The sequence below is a fragment of the Ranitomeya variabilis genome, chromosome 2, assembly GCF_051348905.1.
Source record: "Ranitomeya variabilis isolate aRanVar5 chromosome 2, aRanVar5.hap1, whole genome shotgun sequence".
Classification (NCBI taxonomy): domain Eukaryota; kingdom Metazoa; phylum Chordata; class Amphibia; order Anura; family Dendrobatidae; genus Ranitomeya; species Ranitomeya variabilis.
The window spans coordinates 805,886,675-805,909,305 of NC_135233.1; the positions used below are offsets into that span (position 1 = coordinate 805,886,675).

Genomic DNA, 22,631 nt, shown 5'->3' on the forward strand with positions numbered 1-22,631 from the left:
CCGCAACAAATTCAGAGAGCCCCTATAGGATTGTAAGTGTGCGACCTTCGGCGACAAGGGGTTAAACTTCCTGATGGGGCCAATTTTTTTTTTTTTGACTCCTCTTCTTGCAAGAGTCATTAACTTTTTTACATTTTTCATTGACGTGCTTTTTGTGGGACGAGATGTAGTGTGAAAGTCCCTATTCATTTCACCATATAATGTACTGAGAAACAGGGAAAAAAAATCGAATTATTATTTATTATTATTTATTTATATAGCACCATTAATTCCATGGTGCTGTACATGAGAAAGGGGTTACATACAGGGTTATAGATATCATTTACAGTAAACAGGTTTACAGTGACACACTGGTACAGAGGGGAGAGGACCCTGTCCTTGCGGACTTACATTCTATGGGATAGTGGGGAAGAGACAGAAGGTAGGGGTGAGGCGGCGGGGGCTCTGGCGGTGGTGAGGCGACGGCTCGGTTATTGTAGGCTGTAGGCTTTCCTGAAGAGATGGGTTTTCAGGTTCTGTCTGAAGGATCCGAGGGTGGTGGAAATCGGACGTGTTGAGGCGTGGAATTCCAGAGGATGGGGGATATTCGGGAGAAATCTTGGAGGCGATTGTGTGAGGAACGAATAAGTGTGGAGGAGAGTAGGAGGTCTTGGGAGGATCGAAGATTACGTGAGGGAATATAGTGGGAGATTAGTTCAGAGATATAGGGAGGGGAAATAGTGAAAAGATCATTCAGCCGTCATTTTTGGGGGGTTTCACTTTTAAGAAATTCATTTTGTGATAAAAAATGAACTGTAACATGATTCTGCAGGTCAGTACAGTTGTGGCAATAGCAAACTTGTATAGTTTTTTATATTCTTTTTACAGGTGAAAAAAAAAAAAAGTGTGTGTGGTCATTTTCCGAGACCCATATTTTCCATCCATGAAGGGCTTGTTTTACACCAGCTGTAGTGTTTAGTCTGTGCTCATGGAAGTGTAAGGCTATGTTCTCTAAGGAGCTTTTGATGGTGCAGTTTTCTGAATCATTTCTGCACCCATAAAGTAAATTAGGTTACTTGGATTTTTCCCCCAAAATCTGCAACATCAGTGGCCTGAAGGTTGTGTTGGCGGTCCCCGAGTGCAGAGAGTGACTGCTCAGTCTCTGCGGTAATCTTTGGCCTACGCTGAGCTTCCACCGTTGGGGCGCAGCTCTGCCATTGGGCAACGACAGCATTCAGCAGAGGAATTTCCCAACAGATGTCCGCCATCGGCTGACCGGCATCCATCATGCTTGTTTGTGTAAGAACATTGCCTGAACCAACCTAGTCCAAAACCTGTAAGAGTAAGGCCGGCGTCACACTCAGCGTATGAAAATACGGTCCGTATTTTACGGCCGTAATACGCAGAAATGTTCCAAAAATAGTGATCCGTATGTCATCCGTGGGCAGGGTGTGGCAGCGTATTTTGCGCATGGCATCCTCCGTATGTAATCCGTATGGCATCCGTACTGCGATATTTTCTCGCAGGCTTGCAAAACCGTCATCTAATGGATTTTTGGGCTCAAATGTTCGTTAAAACATATATACAGTGTATATATATATATATATATATATGTCATTGAGACATACATATATATATATGTGTGTGTGTGTGTGTGTGTGTGTGTGTGTGTGTGTGTGTATATATTATATATATATATATATATATATATATATATATATATATATATATATATATATATATATATATATATATATATATATATATATATATATATATATATATACATATACATACATACATACTGTGTTTATATTTAATTCAGCGCGAGACAGCTGAGAAGCCGGTAATTTGCCGGCTTTTTCTTTCTCCTTCACAAACCCAACAGGATATGAGACATTGTTTACATACGGTAAACTATCTCATATCCCTTTTTTTTTTTTGCACATTCCACACTACTAATGTTAGTAGTGTGCATGTGCAAAATTTGGGGGCTGTAGCTGCTAAAATAAAGGGTTAATTCACGGAAAAAATTGGCGTGGGCTCCCGCGCAATTTTCTTCGCCAGAGTGGTAAAGCCAGTGACTGAGGACAGATATTAATAGCCTAGAGAGGGTCCGTGGTTATTGGCCCCCCCTGGCTAAAACATCTGCCCCCAGCCACCCCAGAAAAGGCACATCTGGAAGATGCGCCTATTCTGGCACTTGGCCACTCTCTTCCCACTCCCGTGTAGCGGTGGGATATGGGGTAATGAAGGGTTAATGTCACCTTCCTATTGTAAGGTGACATTAAGCCAGGTTAATATGGAGAGGCGTCAATTATGACACCTATCCATTATTAATCCAATAGTACAAAATGGTTAATAAAACACACACACATTATTTAAAGGGAACCTGTCACCTCCCCCAGTCGTTTCAAACTAAAAGAGCCACCTTGTGCAGCAGTAATGCTGCATTCTGACAAGGTGGCTCTTTTAGTTCTGGGTGCTGTAACTTGAGAAATAATCAGTTTTATAATTTGTCTGAAGTACCTGCTCCTCAGTCAAGTGGGCCAGCGTTTCCCCCCTGCTTCAGATAGCACACAGCTGTCACTCACATTTTCTTGGCGCCGGACGCCGCCTCCTCCTCGCTGCTGTTTTCAAAAGTAGTCGGCGCCTGCGCTCTTATCCCCTGCGCAGGCGCAGTCAGCTGGGCTGCATATGAGGAAAGACGGCCAGCGCTCACTGCGCCTGCACCAGGCAGGGGATAAGAGCGCAGGCGCCGGCTACTTTTGAAAACAGCGGTGAGGAGGAGGTGAGGAGGAGGCGGTGCCCGGCACCAAGAAGATGTGAGTGACAGCTGTGTGCTGTCTGAAGCAGGGGGAAAACGCCGGCCCACTTGACTGAGGAGCAGGTATTTTAGACAAATTATAAAACCGATTATTTCTCAAGTTACAGCACCCAGAACTAAAAGAGCCACCTTGTCAGAATGCAGCATTACTGCTGCACAAGGTGGCTCTTTTAGTTTAAAAAGACTGGGGGGGTGACAGGTTCCCTTTAAAAGTATTTTAATGAAAGAAAGACACAGGGTGTTTTAATATTTTATTATACTCGTAATCCACCTGAAGACCCTCGTCCTGTAAAAAAGGTAAAATAAAAAATCAACAGTATCCCATACCTTCCGTCATTCCGTCAGTCCCACGATGTAAATCCATCTGAAGGGGTTAAATCATTTTACAGCCAGGAGCTGTGCTAATGCAGTCGCTCCTGTCTGTAAAATGTTGTGAATGAATGTAATGCAGGGGAATGAAGTTCCCACGCTCGAGTTCATATGAGGACATCCAGCAGGGGGCGCATCACCGCGACTCAAGGTAACTACAGGACATTCCCCTGCATTACATTCATTCACAACATTTTACAGACAGGAGCGACTGCATTAGCACAGCTCCTGGCTGTAAAATGATTTAACCCCTTCAGATGGATTTACATCGTGGGACTGACGGAATCACGGAAGGTATGGGATACTGTTGATTTTTTATTTTACCTTTTTTACAGGACGAGGGTCTTCAGGTGGATTACGAGTATAATAAAATATTAAAACACCGTGTCTATTTCATTAAAATACTTTTAAATAATGTGTGTGTGTGTGTGTGTTTTATTAACCATTTCGTACTATTGGATTAATAATGGATAGGTGTCATAATTGACGCCTCTCCATTATTAATCTGGCTTAATGTCACCTTACAATAGCAAGGTGACATTAACCCTTCATTACCCCATATCACACCACTACAGGGGAGTGGGAAGAGAGTGGCCAAGTGCCAGAATAGGCGCATCTTCAAGATGTGCCTTTTCTGGGGTGGCTGGGGGCAGATGTTTTTAGCCAGGGGGGGCCAATAACCATGGACCCTCTCTAGGCTATTAATATCTGCCCTCAGTCACTGGCTTTACCACTCTGGCGGAGAAATTTGCGCGGGAGCCCACGCCATGTTTTTCCACGATTAACCCTTTATTTTAGCAGCTACAGCGCCCAAATTTTGCACATACACACTACTAACATTAGTAGTGTGGAATGTGCAAAAAAAAAGGGATATGAGATGGTTTACTGTACGTAAACCATGTCTCATATCCTGTCGGGTTTGTGAAGGAGAAAGAAAAAGCCGGCAATTGAATTACCGGCTTTTATGATATCTAGCGCTGTATGAAATATATATATATATATATATATACCTATTCTATGTGTAGACATTTATTCTATCTATTCTAACCTGTCAGTGTGATTTTACTGTACACCGCGCTGAATTGCCGGCTTTTCTAGAGAACACCGATGCGTATTTCTCGCAAGTCACACGCATGGTCCGTGTGTAATCCATATTTTTCTCGCCCCCATAGACTTTCATTGGCGATTTTTTTGCGCAATACGGTGACAAACGCAGCATGCTGCAATTTTCTATGGCCGTACAAGACCGTATAATACGGATCAGTAAAATACGGCAGATAGGAGCTGGGCCATAGAGAATCATTGTACCGTATGCAATCCATATTTTCTGCACCTCTCATACGTCCGTAAAACTCACTAGTGTGACGCCGGCCTAAACATGTAAAACCCACAGACTTACAGAAGGCCGGTAAGCAGCTTTTTTTTTTTTTAAAGGGATTGTCCAGTTTTAGAAAAGTTCCGTCACCAAACACAACAAAAAACAAATAAAACTTTGGTTTAGACACCCTCCTCAGGTCCAGCACAAGATCCCAATCGCTGCCTCGATTTTTGTTTGTCTGCAGTGCCTTAGGTAAAGCAACAACGCTGCAGCCAATTACTGAGTTCAGAGCTTGTTCCGGAGTATATGAGCAGCTGAGCTCAGGCGTTGGGTGCAGAGCTGGCGACCTGGCCTCAGTGCTGCCAGCCGCAGAGCCCCCTGTGAGTGAACAACGAGGGTCTGGGTTGTTTTTTTTTTTGTTTTTTTGTTGTTTTTTTTTTTTTACAAAAAACTGCGCCTGGACACATTTCTAAAACCAGAAAACCTTGTATTACCTTTCTTCTGATTCCTGCCTGTCCCATATAACTCTGCTCCTCATTCACACTTGCAGTTTTCACTGATGTACACATTATACTATATAGTGCTAGTCACGACTGTGTTTTATTTTTTTGTGAACTGTGATGGTTAAAAAAAAAAAAAAAAAGAAACACTGACATCTACAGTCATGGCCAAAAGTATTCACACCCCTGCAATTCTGTCAGATAAGTCTCAGTTTCTTCCTGAGAATGATTGCAAACACAAATTCTTTGTTATTATTATTTTCATTTAATTTGTCTTAAATGAAAAAACACAAAAAGAATTGTTCTAAAGCCAAATTGGATATAGTTCCACACCAAACATAAAAAAAGGGGTGGACAAAAGTATTGGCACTGTTCGAAAAATCATGTGATGCTTCTCTAATTTGTGTAATTAACAGCACCTGTAACTTACCTGTGGCACCTAACAGGTGTTGGCAATAACTAAATCACACTTGCAGCCAGTTGACATGGATTAAAGTTGACTCAACCTCTGTCCTGTGTCCTTGTGTGTACCACATTGAGCATGGAGAAAAGAAAGAAGACCAAAGAACTGTCTGAGGACTTGAGAAACCAAATTGTGAGGAAGCATGAGCAATCTCAAGGCTACAAGTCCATCTCCAAAGACCTGAATGTTCCTGTGTCTACCATGCACAGTGTCATCAAGAAGTTTAAAGTCCATGGCACTGTGGCTAACCTCCCTAGATGTGGACGGAAAAGAAAAATTGACAAGAGATTTCAACGCAAGATTGTGCAGATGTTGGATAAAGAACCTCGACTAACATCCAAACAAGTTCAAGCTGCCCTTCAGTCCGAGGGTACAACAGTGTCAACCCGTACTATCCGTCGGCGTCTGAATGAAAAGGGACTGTATGGTAGGAGACCCAGGAAGACCCCACTTCTTACCCCAAGACATAAAAAAGCCAGGCTGGAGTTTGCCAAAACTTACCTGAAAAAGCCTAAAACGTTTTGGAAGAATGTTCTCTGGTCAGATGAGACAAAAGTAGAGCTTTTCGGGCAAAGGCATCAACATAGAGTTTACAGGAGAAAAAAAGGCAAAGAAAAGAACACAGTCCCTACAGTCAAACATGGCGGAGGTTCCCTGATGTTTTGGGGTTGCTTTGCTGCCTCTGGCACTGGACTGCTTGACCGTGTACATTGCATTATGAAGTCTGAAGACTACCAACAAATTTTGCAGCATAATGTAGGGCCCAGTGTGAGAAAGCTGGGTCTCCCTCAGAGGTCATGGGTCTTCCAGCAGGACAATGAACCAAAACACACTTCAAAAAACACTAGAAAATGGTTTGAGTGAAAGCACTCTGAGACTTCTAAGGTGGCCAGCAATGAGTCCAGACCTGAATCCCATAGAACACCTGTGGAGAGATCTAAAAATGGCAGTTTGGAGAAGGCACCCTTCAAATATCAGGGACCTGGAGCAGTTTGCCAAAAAGAATGGTCTAAAATTCCAGCAGAGCACTGTAAGAAACTCATTGATGGTTACCGGAAGCGGTTGGTCGCAGTTATTTTGGCTAAAGGTTGTGCAACCAAGTATTAGGCTGAGGGTGCCAATACTTTTGTCTGGCCCATTTTTGGAGTTTTGTGTGAAATGATCAATGTTTTGCTTTTTGATTCATTCTCTTTTGTGTTTTTTCATTTAAGACAAATTAAATGAAGATAATAATACCAAAGAATTTGTGATTGTAATCATTTTCAGGAAGAAACTGAGGATTATCTGACAGAATTGCAGGGGTGTCAATACTTTTGGCCACAACTGTATTGTGCTTACTGGTGCGGTTTTCTTCATTCTAATATACGCTGATATCTATAGTGCTAACACGTGCAGTTTTCTTTGTGGTAATACATGCTGATATCTATAGTGCTAACACGTGCGGTTTTCTTCGTGGTAATACATGCTGATATCTATAGTGCTAACACGTGCGGTTTTCTTCGTGGTAATACATGCTGATATCTATAGTGCTAACACGTGCGGTTTTCTTCGTGGTAATACATGCTGATATCTATAGTCCTTACATGTGCGGTTTTCTTCGTGGTAATACTTTGCTTTTTGCTTCATTCTCTTTTGTGTTTTTTCATTTAAGACAAATTAAATGAAGATAATAATACCAAAGAATTTGTGTTTGCAATCCTTTTCAGGAAGAAACTGAGTATTATCTGATAGAATTGCAGGGGTGTGAATACTTTTGGCCATGATTGTATAGAATGGATCATATTTACCCATACAAGTCTATGGGACTGTGAAATGGCAGACAGCACACAGATGGCATCAGTGCACAATCCACATGGTGTGTGATTTAAGGGAATCTGTCACCAGGCTTTTGCCACCAAATCCGAGTCCACATAATGTAGAGGCAAAGACCCTGAATCCAGTGATTTGACACTTACTGGGTTGCTTTCTGTAGTTTTGATAATCTGATAAAACAGTGATTTTATCACTGGAGGACTAGTAAATCTTGTGCCATGTAGTCCTTCATATAGGTGAACACTGTATACCGTAACTCCGTTCACACCATTCATTGGAAGCTTTCTGCCTATACACAGTGCACACAGAGAGCTGTTAATCAATGGTGGAGGCATGGTTATACAGACCCGGTAGATCTTTATCAAAACAGCAGCAAGAAGTCCAGTAAGGCCATGTGCTCACGATCCGGAAGTAGCAGCATATTGGATGCAGTATAGAGCAGAGGTAAGTCCACATGTGCTCACTGAACCGTGCGGATTCACCGCATCCTATACATTCTATTGGTCAAATTTCTGTTGTGGAAACTCGCATCTTCACAAGAAAAATTGACATGCTGCGGCCCTGAAAGATGCGCCACACGTTAGTTTCCGCGGGTGATCGGCAGGCGCACATGCACACATAGAGGACATGAGATTTCTAGAAATCCCTTCCACTATGCGGTCACATCTGGACACTGCGGTTTTGAAGCTCCAGGAATACACAGCGTCAAACCCACAGCAGTTCCTGAACGTGGGAACGTACCCTAAGTGACATCGCTGGAATCAGGGTCTCTGCCCCTACATTAAGCTGCTCTCAGATGAGGTAGCAAAAACCTGGTGACAGATTGCCTCTAACATTGTAATGCATAAGTCAAGCGGTGTTGTTCATTTATTTATTTTTAATGCACTCTTCTAATGCTGATGTAACACTGGTGGTAAAAAGTGACACTGACTAAACTCTGATGACACCCGGACCCCACTGATTTCTGGGTATGTGGAAAATCATGGATGTCTGAATAAGCTCTTGCTGAACAGTTACTGCTGACACTGGTATTTTGTCCACTCAGGACGTAATTCAGCATGGACTCCTTACTTCACAGAGATGTAATTATAAACTGAGAGGTGGAATCGGGCGAGTGTACAGCTCCTCACATACGCAGATATTAGATGGCAGAGGATCTGTCCGCTCTCCTGACCTGCCTATCTTAGGAAGAAATCATTCTGCATCACCCCACTCCTCTGTCACTCCTCCTGGAGAACCTGCAGAGCGGTGTGTAACCAGATGGCAGGGCCCCTACACATTCCCATGCAATTCATTAGCAAAGAAAATGGCTCCTCATCTCAGTCACACATTTCCAGGAAGGAGAACAGAGGAGCTGCACAACTCAGTCATGGACAAAGTCCTGCCTAGATCATGCTCATTGCCTCCTGAACCCTTAAAGGGAATCTATAACCAGGTTTTTGCCACCTAATCTGTGAGCAGCATAAAGTAGAGACAGAGACCCCAATTCCAACACTCTGTCACTTAAAGGGAACCTGTCACCCCCAAAATGGCTGGTGAGGTAAGCTCATCGGCATCAGGGGCTTATCTACAGCAAAGAACTGCAGTGCGCAGGCGCCAGAAAGGTCAGAGAGGCCTGGCGCCTGCACACTGCAGTACTTTGCTCTGCCCTCAACAGGGGAAATAAGTACGCCTGCGCCGGAGCCACGGCGTAAAGACCCGAAGAGGACGTCATGGAATGAAGATGGGAGGCGCTGGACCGGACCTGAGACGCCCATCCGACCTGACCGCACCGGGACCGCCCCTGGGTGAGTATAATCTAACGTCTTTTTCTCCTCTTTCAGGTAACATCGGGGGCTTATCTACAGCATTATAGAATGCTGAGGATAAGCCCCTGATGCCGGTGAGCTTACCTCACCAGCCATTTTGGGGGTGACAGGTTCCCTTTAAGGGGCTGCTTGCTGTAGTTTTGATAAAATCACTGTTCATCAGCAGAAGATTATCACTAGAGGACTAGTAAGCCTGCTGCCATGTAGGCGTTCATAGTCATGAGCTCTGTACAACCCCACACCCACCACTGATTGACAGCTTTCTGCCTATGCACAGCATTCAGAGAAAGCTGCCAATCAGTGGTGGGGGTGTGGTTATACAGAGCTCAGCATTTGAGAACTGATAGATTTGCAGCAGATAAAACAGTGATTTTATCCAAACAAAAGCAAGTAGCCAAGTAAGTGACACAACACTGGAATGACATTTATCACCTATCAACAGAAGAGATGATTAATGTTTGTTTTTTGGGGAGGACCCACTGCTGGGACCCTATGATTACTAGACCAGGGGTCCTGACCCCTACTGTTGCTCATTCAGAACTGCAATGAGTTAGGAGTTTGAATGAAGGTCAAGAATACAGAAGTTTGCGTGACTGATTGGAACAGCTGAGCAAATGTCAGTCCTCCATCATGTCAGTCTGTGGAAATCGTACTGCACTCAGATGTAATCCAAGAGCAGTCTGCTGTTTTCCATGAACTCATTCACTTGCATGGCTGAGTGTGATCTGAAGATCAGATCAATCTCGGGCATGCTGCGATTCTTTTCCCCTGGACTGGCTCTGTCCGAGGAAAAAACCTGACATGTGCCCGGCCCCATAGCATAACATTGTCCGAGTGTGATCCGATGTTTTGTGGGATCGTACGCAGGCCGATAATACGGTCGTCTGCTCGAGCCCTTAGTGTGAGGAGTCATGGACAATGCATGCATGTGACGGCAGGGAGAGGAAACTGAGCATACATTGTTTAGGACTCCATCTAGGAAATGAGCATGCTGTGATCCATGTGATGGCCGCTCATACAATAGCCCCGTTCTGTGCCATATTAACCCTCTGCACGCCGAGTACATCTCCCAAGAGGCCGCCAGCTCCTGGAACAGTAGTACTGAATATTCCTGGAGCATCTGCAGCCAGCCATACAGATTACCCACCACGAGACAGATGAATGCCTCCACATCATTTATGGGGCACGGTTGGTGGGCAGCTCATCCTCTCCTGTACATAATATTGTAGGGTGCATGGCAGGAAGGGAAACAATCGCAAAAAACTATAGTTACACTAACTCCCCATCTTAACGTAACATGTAAGTGAACAAGCAGTACCAGCAAAGCCAATGAGAGTTCTGAAATCTTACGGACATTACTTTTTTCTTTGTAGCTTTGAACCTTCCCAGCATTTTTAAAAACTGCAGCCTTTCAGTTCTTTCAGAGTTTTTGCAGCACTTTTCATCCATGCAAACAAACGGAAAAAGACGGCAAGTAAAAACGCATCAGAAACGAGCGTACTTGACACAGAAAATTCTGCTGCATGTACTCAATGCGAGCACAAACTGCTTTATGGGAATTTTCTTTCCTGTAGCGCTCCTGAAAACAGCATATTCTCCAGGGCACGTTTTTACAACCAGTGGCATATTCTACATGTGGTGTTCTTCCATCAATTGTGAAACCGCAATTTTAATTGAAATTTTTATTGAAGTATTTTCATGTGGTTTCTTCAAAGAAACAGTTCTTAGATCACTTCCTACAACTAAATTCTAATTTAATAGAAACTGCAACTCTGATTGCATCATAACAGCATGTATTAGCCCCCAAAAATATTAGCGTGTATTAGAACGCAGAAAACAGCACGTCTTAGCACTATAGATATCAGCGTGTATTATCGCGAGGAAAACCGCCCGTAGATATCAGCATGTATTACCACGAAGAAAACCGCAAGTGTAAGCACTATAGATATCAGCATGTATTACCACGAAGAAAACCGCACGTGTAAGGACTGTAGATATCAGCATGTATTACCACAAAGAAAACCGCACGTGTAAGCACTACAGATATCAGCATGTATTACCACGAAGAAAACCGCACGTGTAAGCACTGTAGATATCAGCATGTATTACCACAAAGAAAACTGCACGTGTAAGGACTATAGATATCAGCATGTATTACCACGAAGAAAACCGCACGTGTAAGCACTATAGATATCAGCATGTATTACCACGAAGAAAACCGCACGTGTAAGCACTGTTGATATCAGCATGTATTACCACGAAGAAAACCGCACGTGTAAGGACTATAGATATCAGCATGTATTACCACGAAGAAAACCGCACGTGTTAGCACTATAGATATCAGCATGTATTACCACGAAGAAAACCGCACGTGTAAGGACTATAGATATCAGCATGTATTACCACGAAGAAAACCGCACGTGTTAGCACTATAGATATCAGCATGTATTACCACGAAGAAAACCGCACGTGTAAGGACTATAGATATCAGCATGTATTACCACGAAGAAAACCGCACGTGTTAGCACTATAGATATCAGCATGTATTACCACGAAGAAAACCGCACGTGTAAGGACTATAGATATCAGCATGTATTACCACGAAGAAAACCGCACGTGTAAGCACTGTAGATATCAGCATGTATTACCACGAAGAAAACCGCACGTGTAAGGACTGTAGATATCAGCATGTATTACCACGAAGAAAACCGCACGTGTTAGCACTATAGATATCAGCATGTATTACCACGAAGAAAACCGCACGTGTAAGGACTGTAGATATCAGCATGTATTACCACGAAGAAAACCGCACGTGTTAGCACTATAGATATCAGCATGTATTACCACGAAGAAAACCGCACGTGTAAGGACTGTAGATATCAGCATGTATTACCACGAAGAAAACCGCACGTGTTAGCACTATAGATATCAGCATGTATTACCACGAAGAAAACCGCACGTGTAAGGACTATAGATATCAGCATGTATTACCACAAAGAAAACCGCACGTGTTAGCACTGTAGATATCAGCATGTATTACCACGAAGAAAACCGCACGTGTTAGCACTATAGATATCAGCATGTATTACCACGAAGAAAACCGCACGTGTAAGGACTATAGATATCAGCATGTATTACCACGAAGAAAACCGCACGTGTTAGCACTATAGATATCAGCATGTATTACCACGAAGAAGACCGCACGTGTAAGGACTATAGATATCAGCATGTATTACCACGAAGAAAACCGCACGTGTTAGCACTATAGATATCAGCATGTATTACCACGAAGAAAACCGCACGTGTAAGGGCTATAGATATCAGCATGTATTACCACGAAGAAGACCGCACGTGTTAGCACTGTAGATATCAGCATGTATTACCACGAAGAAAACCGCACGTGTTAGCACTATAGATATCAGCATGTATTACCACGAAGAAAACCGCACGTGTAAGGACTGTAGATATCAGCATGTATTACCACGAAGAAAACCGCACGTGTTAGCACTATAGATATCAGCATGTATTACCACGAAGAAAACCGCACGTGTAAGGACTATAGATATCAGCATGTATTACCACAAAGAAAACCGCACGTGTAAGGACTGTAGATATCAGCATGTATTACCACGAAGAAAACCGCACGTGTTAGCACTATAGATATCAGCATGTATTACCACGAAGAAAACCGCACGTGTAAGGACTATAGATATCAGCATGTATTACCACGAAGAAAACCGCACGTGTTAGCACTAAAGATATCAGCATGTATTACCACGAAGAAAACCGCACGTGTAAGGACTATAGATATCAGCATGTATTACCACGAAAAAAACCGCACGTGTAAGGACTGTAGATATCAGCATGTATTACCACGAAGAAAACCGCACGTGTTAGCACTATAGATATCAGCATGTATTACCACGAAGAAAACCGCACGTGTAAGGGCTATAGATATCAGCATGTATTACCACGAAGAAGACCGCACGTGTTAGCACTGTAGATATCAGCATGTATTACCACGAAGAAAACCGCACGTGTTAGCACTATTGATATCAGCATGTATTAGCATGAAGAAAACCGCACGTGTTAGCACTATAGATATCAGCATGTATTACCACGAAGAAAACCGCACGTGTAAGGGCTATAGATATCAGCATGTATTACCACGAAGAAGACCGCACGTGTTAGCACTGTAGATATCAGCATGTATTACCACGAAGAAAACCGCACGTGTAAGGACTATAGATATCAGCATGTATTACCACGAAGAAAACCGCACGTGTTAGCACTAAAGATATCAGCGTATATTAGAATGAAGAAAATCGCACATGTTAGCACTAAAGATATCACTGTATATTAGAATGAAGAAAACCGCACGTGTAAGGACTATACAGTTGTGGCCAAAAGTATTGACACCCCTGCAATTCTGTCAGATAATACTCAGTTTCTTCCTGAAAATGATTACAATCACAAATTCTTTGGTATTATTATCTTCATTTAATTTGTCTTAAATGAAAAAACACAAAAGAGAATGAATCAAAAAGCAAAACATTGATCATTTCACACAAAACTCCAAAAATGGGCCAGACAAAAGTATTGGCACCCTCAGCCTAATACTTGGTTGCACAACCTTTAGCCAAAATAACTGCGACCAACCGCTTCCGGTAACCATCAATGAGTTTCTTACAATGCTCTGTTGGAATTTTAGACCATTCTTCTTTACCAAACTGCTCCAGGTCCCTGATATTTGAAGGGTGCCTTCTCCAAACTGCCATTTTTAGATCTCTCCACAGGTGTTCTATGGGATTCAGGTCTGGACTCATTGCTGGCCACCTTAGAAGTCTCCAGTGCTTTCTCTAAAACCATTTTCTAGTGCTTTTTGAAGTGTGTTTTGGGTCATTGTCCTGCTGGAAGACCCATGACCTCTGAGGGAGACCCAGCTTTCTCACACTGGGCCCTACATTATGCTGCAAAATTTGGTGGTAGTCTACAGACTTCATAATGCCATGCACACGGTCAAGCAGTCCAGTGCCAGAGGCAGCAAAGCAACCCCAAAACATCAGGGAACCTCCACCATGTTTGACTGTAGGGACCGTGTTCTTTTCTTTGAATGCCTCTTTTTTTCTCCTGTAAACTCTATGTTGATGCCTTTGCCCGAAAAGCTATACTTTTGTCTCTTCTGACCAGAGAACATTCTTCCAAAATGTTTTAGGCTTTTTCAGGTAAGCTTTGGCAAACTCCAGCCTGGCTTTTTTATGTCTCGGGGTAAGCAGTGGGGTCTTCCTGAGCAGACTCCTACCATACAGTCCCTTTTCATTCAGACGCCGACGGATAGTACGGGTTGACACTGTTGTACCCTCGGACTGCAGGGCAGCTTGAACTTGTTTGGATGTTAGTCGAGGTTCTTTATCCAACATCCGCACAATCGTGCGTTGAAATCTCTTGTCAATTTTTCTTTTCTGTCCACATCTAGGGAGGTTAGCCGCAGTGCCATGGGCTTTAAACTTCTTGATGACACTGCGCACGGTAGACACAGGAACATTCAGGTCTTTGAAGATGGACTTGTAGCCTTGAGATTGCTCATGCTTCCTCACAACTTGGTTTCTCAAGTCCTCAGACAGTTCTTTGGTCTTCTTTCTTTTCTCCATGCTCAATGTGGTACACACAAGGACACAGGACAGAGGTTGAGTCAACTTTAATCCATGTCAACTGGCTACAAGCGTGATTTAGTTATTGCCAACACCTGTTAGGTGCCACAGGTAAGTTACAGGTGCTGTTAATTACACAAATTAGAGAAGCATCACATGGTTTTTCGAACAGTGCCAATACTTTTGTCCACCCCTTTTTTATGTTTGGTGTGGAATTATATCCAATTTGGCTTTAGGACAATTCTTTTTATGTTTTTTCATTTAAGACAAATTAAATGAAGATAAGCGCACGTGTAAACACTATAGATATCAAGTGTGTATTAGCAGGAAGAAAACTGCATGTGCTGCCGCAAAAAAAAAAACTGCATGTGTTGGCGCCAAGGAAACTGCACATACTGGCGCCAAGAAAACTTGAATTTAGGTAAACTGCTTTTACAACTTTCCTAAGATGCAGCAACTACCAATTTCAGTACATGTCATGCTTGTTAGTGCATTACAGATTGTCTCCTGGATCCACATAACAAGCTCAGACTTTTTTTTATTTTTTTTATACTTTTTGCCATACAAGCTAAAAAAGATATAATTAAAATCACAAACAATTGAGGATTTTGTTACACTAAACACAATCTCCAGGCTCCTCACAGATCCGGAAGTCACACATCTGGCAATGAAATATTCCTGCTAAGTCAGCTGCTGGTATATTACTATGGCACTGAGCAGAGGATAGCGGTAATAGGAAGAGGAAGCGTGTGAGTGCAGTGACCGGGGGCACAGGACACAGCCACTGCATAGACGGGATATGACCCCTCCTTACCTTCTTCCTTGTACAATAGACCCTCTCTCCAAACACCCCTCCAGTGCTAACATCTACTTCTCTTTTATCTGACCATCCAGCAGAACTGACTAGCTACATCCAGGACAGGCAGCCCATCTCAAGTAGATGGTGCCTCTTGGTTCTCCCCGACAAACAATGAAAGATTGGGCAAAGTGAGTATCGACAATCAGGCTATGTGCACATGTTGCGGATTTGATGCTGCGGATCTGCAGCAGTTTTCCATGCGGTGTACAGTACCATGTAAACCTATAGAAAACCAAATCCGCTGTGGCCATGGTGCGGAAAATACCTCTGCGGATCTGCAGCTGTTTTCCATGCGTTGTACAGTACCATTTCACGGGGAGCCCAAAAATGTGCACGTAAAAAAGCATTTATTTTTTGAAGTGCAAATTCTTAGCGTTCCTACACTAAAAACGCTGCATCAAATCTGCACCAAAAACACAATAATCAGATTAAAAAAACATAGGAAAATAGATGCACGTGCTCACACTTGTGTTCGTTCTTTTCTGTTAGGTGTCCATTGTTATTTGACTATTAGAATAACATATACTATGCTGTAATGTTTTATCCAGAAAAAAAGAAAAAGATGCCAGACAGACCCATTGTCACACGACACACTGTATTCATAGAGTGCCCCCCATACCATGTGTTTGCCCGTCCGCACGCCAGAAAAGCAAATCTACCCCAGCCCATATTATATGGCTAAAGTGAAGGCAGGCTGCGTACCTGTCCCCATGCTATACAGATCCACTTTGCACTTGTGAACTAAAGCAGACCCTAATGGATCAGTCATATCCTTCTAGAATCTTACACATGGAAGCCTTGACCACAGTGTGAACAGGGCATAAAGCAGGTTTGTTATTCTACGATCAGTAACTGAACAGTACACAAAGCCCAGCATTATAGGAAGCCATGCTCTGCTCAGACATATAAACCTCCGCGTATTCTCTAGTGTCACAATAACTGCAGGCTTGGCGCTAGAATTACCCATTTTAAGCCCCCAGACACCTATTATTTCACCAGTTTACAGAGGAAGGTGCACACACTGAGTAATAAGATACGTGCAAGTAAAATAAACAGTATTTAACCATGAAGACCACAAGAACTAGGTGACTGGTAGCAGAAAAACGTCAAAGGTCCATCCGAATCCTACTAAATCTTACAGGGTCCAGCCCATCCGTCAGGACAAGCTGGGTCATGGACAGCCCAAAACCACGCTAGGACTAAGGATGCTGAACAGATGACTGTGCACAGGTGACATCACGTGGGAGACAGCTTTATGAGATGGTCTCACGTCTGAGGGATAGAAGCCACAAATCCAGTTTCACTACTTCCAACAATAACTCCGAGGTGCTGCTGAGTGACGGCATTGTGATCGGTCTGGAGGAACGGCCTGTACACGGAGCAGATGGATCAGCGCTGTCAAACGAGTGTGTATAGAAATATATATTCATATAGTACTGGGCAAAAGTTTTATAAAGGAGTGGAAAATGCTGCAAAGTAAGAATGCTCTCATAAATAGAAGGGTTAATAGTTTATTTTCATCAATTAACAAACTTGAAAGAAAAAGAGAAATCTAAATCAAGTCACTAATTGGTGTGACCGTCCTTTGCCTTCAAAACCGTTCTTCTGGGTACATGTGCACACAGTTGTTGAAGGAAGCCCCAATCCCGAAAACTGGGGTCCTTCAGAGCACCGTGTACACTAAGTGGATGCTGATCGTGTGCACTGCCACTCCATTCATTCTTATGGGAGTGCTGACGACGCGTCCAGTGCAGCGCTCTGCTATCCCTGGAGGTCCTCATTACCAATGAATGGGGTGCCAGTGCCCACGACCGACCACAGCTTGGCTGGAAGGTTCTTCCAAACATCTTGGAGAGCTAACCACTGATGTTCTATGGATGTAGGCTTTGGCAAATTCTTGTCACATCATGTTATTCCAGGCAGACTTGACTATGCTGATGCTCTGTGGGGGCCGTATCATCACCTCCAAGACTCTTTGTGCCTTACATGAAGATAGTTCTTAAAGGGAACCAGTCAGTATATAGGGCTAGATAAGCCAATTCCAATGATGTGTCACTTTTCAGGCAGCTTACTGTAGTATTGATAAAATTAGCAGATCATCACTAGAGGACTAGTAAAAATGCTGCCATGTAGTCCTCCATATTCATGAGCACTCTGTAACCCCGCCCCCACAGTGACAGCTCTCTGCCTTACACAGTATACACAGAAATCTGCCAATCAGTGGTGTGGGCGGGGTTACACAAGGCTCAGCATTCAGAGAACTGCTAGATCTTTTATCAAAATTGCATTTTTACCACCCCGCCTACGACTTTTGCCCAGCACTATATAAATATATATACACATATATTAAATACACTAATGTGGGTATTTTTATCCTATTTTTATCTGAGTTATGTACAATCGGTATCAATAAGAACATGTCACAAGGATTAAATGATGACTACAATCTCAATCTATTGGGGGATATGAACATCATAAAGGGGTCCTCTTCTCCGGATCTAGTCTATGAGCCAGTAGAAAGAGGAGCTACTGCTTTCCTCAGTGGAGAGGTCCTTGCAGGCTATCACCAACAATAATTACCTATTTGTTTTCGATGAGGCTGACCCATGGGTATTTATATGTGGCCTTATAAAAAATCCACATATTAGATGTAGAATAGCCTGCTTTAATTCCTTTCCCCTTCCGTTCAGTCCATCACTTTTATGATCCATAGGGGCATGTGCACAAGATGTACAGCAGGATGGGAAAGACATTTCGTTTTCTGATTTTCTCAAGTTTAAACCATAATGTCTTGGTCTCCTTACCTGAGAATGGCAGTCAGGATTAGTACAGCACAATTACATTAGTGTTGTGTTAAAGTAAACACTGCATGAGCAACTCAATGGACGACCAATGCGTACAACTAAACGTTGCCTGACCAATGTGTGAAACTGAACACTGCCTGAGCAACTCAATTTACGACCAATGCGTACAACTAAACGTTGCCTGACCAATGTGTGAAACTGAACACTGCCTGAGCAACTCAATGGCCAACCAATGCGTACAACTAAACGTTGCCTGACCAATGTGTGAAACTGAACACTGCCTGAGCAACTCAATGGCCGACCAATGTGTAAAACTAAACGTTGCCTGACCAATGTGTGAAACTGAACACTGCCTGAGCAACTCAATGGCCAACCAATGCGTACAACTAAACGTTGCCTGACCAATGTGTGAAACTGAACACTGCCTGACCAACTCAATGGCCGACCAATGAGTACAACTAAACATTGCCTAACCAATGTGTGAAACTGAACACTGCCTGAGCAACTCAATGGCCGACCAATGCGTACAACTAAACGTTGCCTGACTAATGTGTGAACCTGAACAATGCCTGACCAAGTATTGGCCCACTAATGTGTGAAACTGAACACTGCCTGACCAATGTTGAAAGTAAACATTGTCCGCCCTACAAAATGCACTGCCAATGTCTTAGGTAATGTATTCCAGCCCAATTCCACTCCCCTGCTGTTGTTACATTTGTAATTATGTATTTTTTCATAATCTCATGAACTTTTTGTTCAGAATAGTCACTATTTTTTCAGACATAAATATCTTTTTCACCCGAATAATATGATCAATTTACCCTTTTTTTCCCCAAAAATGTTTTATGGTTTCACAGACGTCTTGCACTGGTGGCCTAACATCTTGTGTATTGTTGATGCTGCATGGTGCTGAAGCAAAGCTGAATTTTGGGATCCTGAAAAACGCAAGCAAAAAAGCTGCAAGAGAAAAACCAGCAAAACCTGTGTTTTGTTTACAGCATTTTTACTGGCATGAGATTGGGTTTTGGCTGCAGAATAAAAAGTAGCAAAAAATCAACATGTGACCATAGCCTAAGGCCTCTGCCACAAGACGTTTGGGCAATGCTTAGCTTTTGATCCTCTCCTGGTTTTGGCTTTCAAATACCGATGCAAAATGCTGGCACAAATACTGTCATGTGAGAGTGGCCGAAGGAGGAGGAGGATCACTCATATAAAGGAAGAAGCAGACGTGCACCAAGCCGTAGGCTGGAATACACACATGACTAGGACCGCAGGCCGCCACTCACACTCACCTCTGCACTCATGGATTTTGAAAGCTAAAGAAAAAGTCCTGACCCCTATAGGTCTGTTAGCACCCTAAGGCCATGATGACAGTGTATGTCATGGTCCATATATTGGCCACAGTGCCCTGACCACGGGTCTCCTGACCCAAACTTATAGCCTCATGGGAATATAGAGAGGTTGTGAGTTCAGATCAGACCTGCAGTTAGTATATGGACCCTGAAATACAGCTGTCTGTACCAGGCCTAAGGGGACGTGTCACCGGATTTGGGATATACGCTGTGGAGTTCTCCATATTCATGAGTGGGAACTACACTACAGATACCACTGTGCTTAGGGAGGAACTGTAATAGTGGTAGAACTAAAGATCCAAAATATCCAGGACCCCCAGCGTGGGCATGTGAGGACCCCAGCACTGCAGATAGTGAACTGTGCTTTTATTCAGGGTAAGCTAACACATTGTTTTTAATGGGAACAGGTTCTGCTCCAAAATCCACCGGAAAAAAAACACACTCCAAATACTCTGTGAATAAGCGTCCTATCAGTCTCAGAGCGCCGGTCACTGCCTCCGAGAAAGCGACATAAAAGCCGGAGACAGATTCCCTACAAATAACCCTGTCAGCCATGACAATCAATCCGCAGCCCATCCTACAGGATTGTCACAGTTTACGGGAGACTCATTTATAAAGGAGTTTTCTCAGAAACAGCATCTATCATCTGTCCACAGTACGGGCGATCAATGGATGATCACTGGGGGTGCAGGCGAAGGGAACACCCGAGTTCCCATGTGCAGGGGTGACACCAACTCCTGCTGTGTTTCCAGGGGCCACTCAGCACATGATGGTTAGTACTGGAGCCCCCACAGCACCACTTCTCCTTAGTAACACCTTATATTAGAGATCTGTGATCATCTATTATTAATCAATTCTTATTCTTTTCTCCGAGCCTCGTTATTTGGAGGGTCTAATCTCTTAATTCGGCCCCACTGGTGATCCGGAAATCTGACTTTGGGTCACAGCAAAACAGCTACAACACCATTATAAGTGATCTATTAATAATCTGTAGTTATTATAATTATTACTAATACTACCATAGTTACCTATTATCAGTAATCTCATATTATTACCATGGTTACCCACTGTCAGTGATCTACTATTACTATGGTTACCCACTGTCAGTGATCTACTATTACTATGGTTACCCACTGTCAGTGATCTACAATTACTATGGTTACCCACTGTCAGTGATCTACAATTACTATGGTTACCCACTGTCAGTGATCTACAATTACTATGGTTACCCACTGTCAGTGATCTACTATTACTATGGTTACCCACTGTCAGTGATCTACTATTACTATGGTTACCCACTGTCAGTGATCTACTATTACTATGGTTACCCACTGTCAGTGATCTACTATTACTATGGTTACCCACTGTCAGTGATCTACTATTACTATGGTTACCCACTGTCAGTGATCTACTATTACTATGGTTACCCACCGACAGTGATCTACTATTACTATGGTTACCCACCGACAGTGATCTACTATTACTATGGTTACCCACTGTCAGTGATCTACTATTACTATGGTTACCCACTGTCAGTGATCTACTATTACTATGGTGACTCAATATCAGTGATCTGTTACCAGGACAGGACCCCAGCTTTCTCAGACTCCAGGACTACCTATGAGCTGACACATCTCCAGTCTTAGTTCCCAAGTCTCCATTCGGGGCCCTGGGAAAGTTGGATGTGTGTGACATGCTCCAGTACTGGGAATTCAGATGCAATAAGAAAGATTTGTTTCTCTCCAGGTGAGCAGGTGCCACCACTGGATCTCTATGCCCTGGCACTGTCCCTTTCCTTTCAGGTGGGCACTAAGCCATGCTTACACCCGACAATTTACCACCCTCTGCCACAATGGCCACTCTGCCCCAGGTCCTATATCGCTTACCATAGAGGAGGGTACAATGGGGACCACACACGGGAATATACCACAGACCCGAGCAGGGCACACAGGGCTAGCACCTAGGCTCACACTGCGGACACACTGTCACACCCTGCACACACACACACCGCACAGCTATGTCCGTGCCGCCGGGCCTGGTAAGGGCCTGCTAAGCCGCAGCCTCACACACCCGCACACACCGCACTTACCGTCCGCCGCTGAGGAGGAATACACGAGCTTCTGAGACCCGGCCAAAGCCCCGGCCTGGAGTAAGACAGCCATCCGACCGGCCACGGCCACACGGAGGGGAGGAGAGAAGCACCGAGCTCCGCCTCTGAATGACAGCTGGGAGGAGGGGGCAGCCGCCACACTGACCTCGCACCACAGCTGTCACCGGGGATAACACCGGAGATGTACAGGCGCCCACAGCACAGGGGCATTACAGGAGGTGGTATACAGCACAGGGGCATTACACACAGGAGGAGGTGTACAGCACAGGGGCATTACACACAGGAGGTGGTATACAGCACAGGGGCATTACACACAGGAGGAGGTATACAGCACAGGGGCATTACAGGAGGAGGTATACAGCACAGGGGCATTACAGGAGGTGGTATACAGCACAGGGGCATTACACACAGGAGGTGGTATGCAGTACAGGGGCATTACACACAGGAGGAGGTATACAGCACAGGGGCATTACAGGAGGCGGTATACAGCACAGGGGCATTACACACAGGAGGTGGTATACAGCACAGGGGCATTACACACAGGAGGTATACAGCACAGGGGCATTACACACAGGAGGCGGTATACAGCACAGGGGCATTACACACAGGAGGTGGTATACAGCACAGGGGCATTACACACAGGAGGAGGTATACAGCACAGGGGCATTACACACAGGAGGTGGTATACAGCACAGGGGCATTACACACAGGAGGAGGTATACAGCACAGGGGCATTACAGGAGGAGGTATACAGCACAGGGGCATTACAGGAGGTGGAA

The 22,631-nt window shown here is 43.8% G+C and overlaps 1 protein-coding gene across 4 annotated transcripts in view; it reads right to left on the minus strand.

Moving 5' to 3' along the window:
* FAM135A (family with sequence similarity 135 member A) overlaps positions 1-22,007 on the minus strand; it is a 146,749-nt gene extending 124,742 nt beyond the window's left edge. For 3 of the 4 annotated variants that reach the window (XM_077289956.1, XM_077289957.1, XM_077289954.1), the window contains exon 1: positions 21,832-21,955. The gene's annotated coding sequence lies outside the window, so the exon portion shown is untranslated. Of the gene's footprint in view, positions 1-21,831 lie in introns of all 4 variants that reach the window. The other variant, XM_077289955.1, reaches the window with a different exon arrangement.
* Positions 22,008-22,631: the final 624 nt, after the last annotated feature.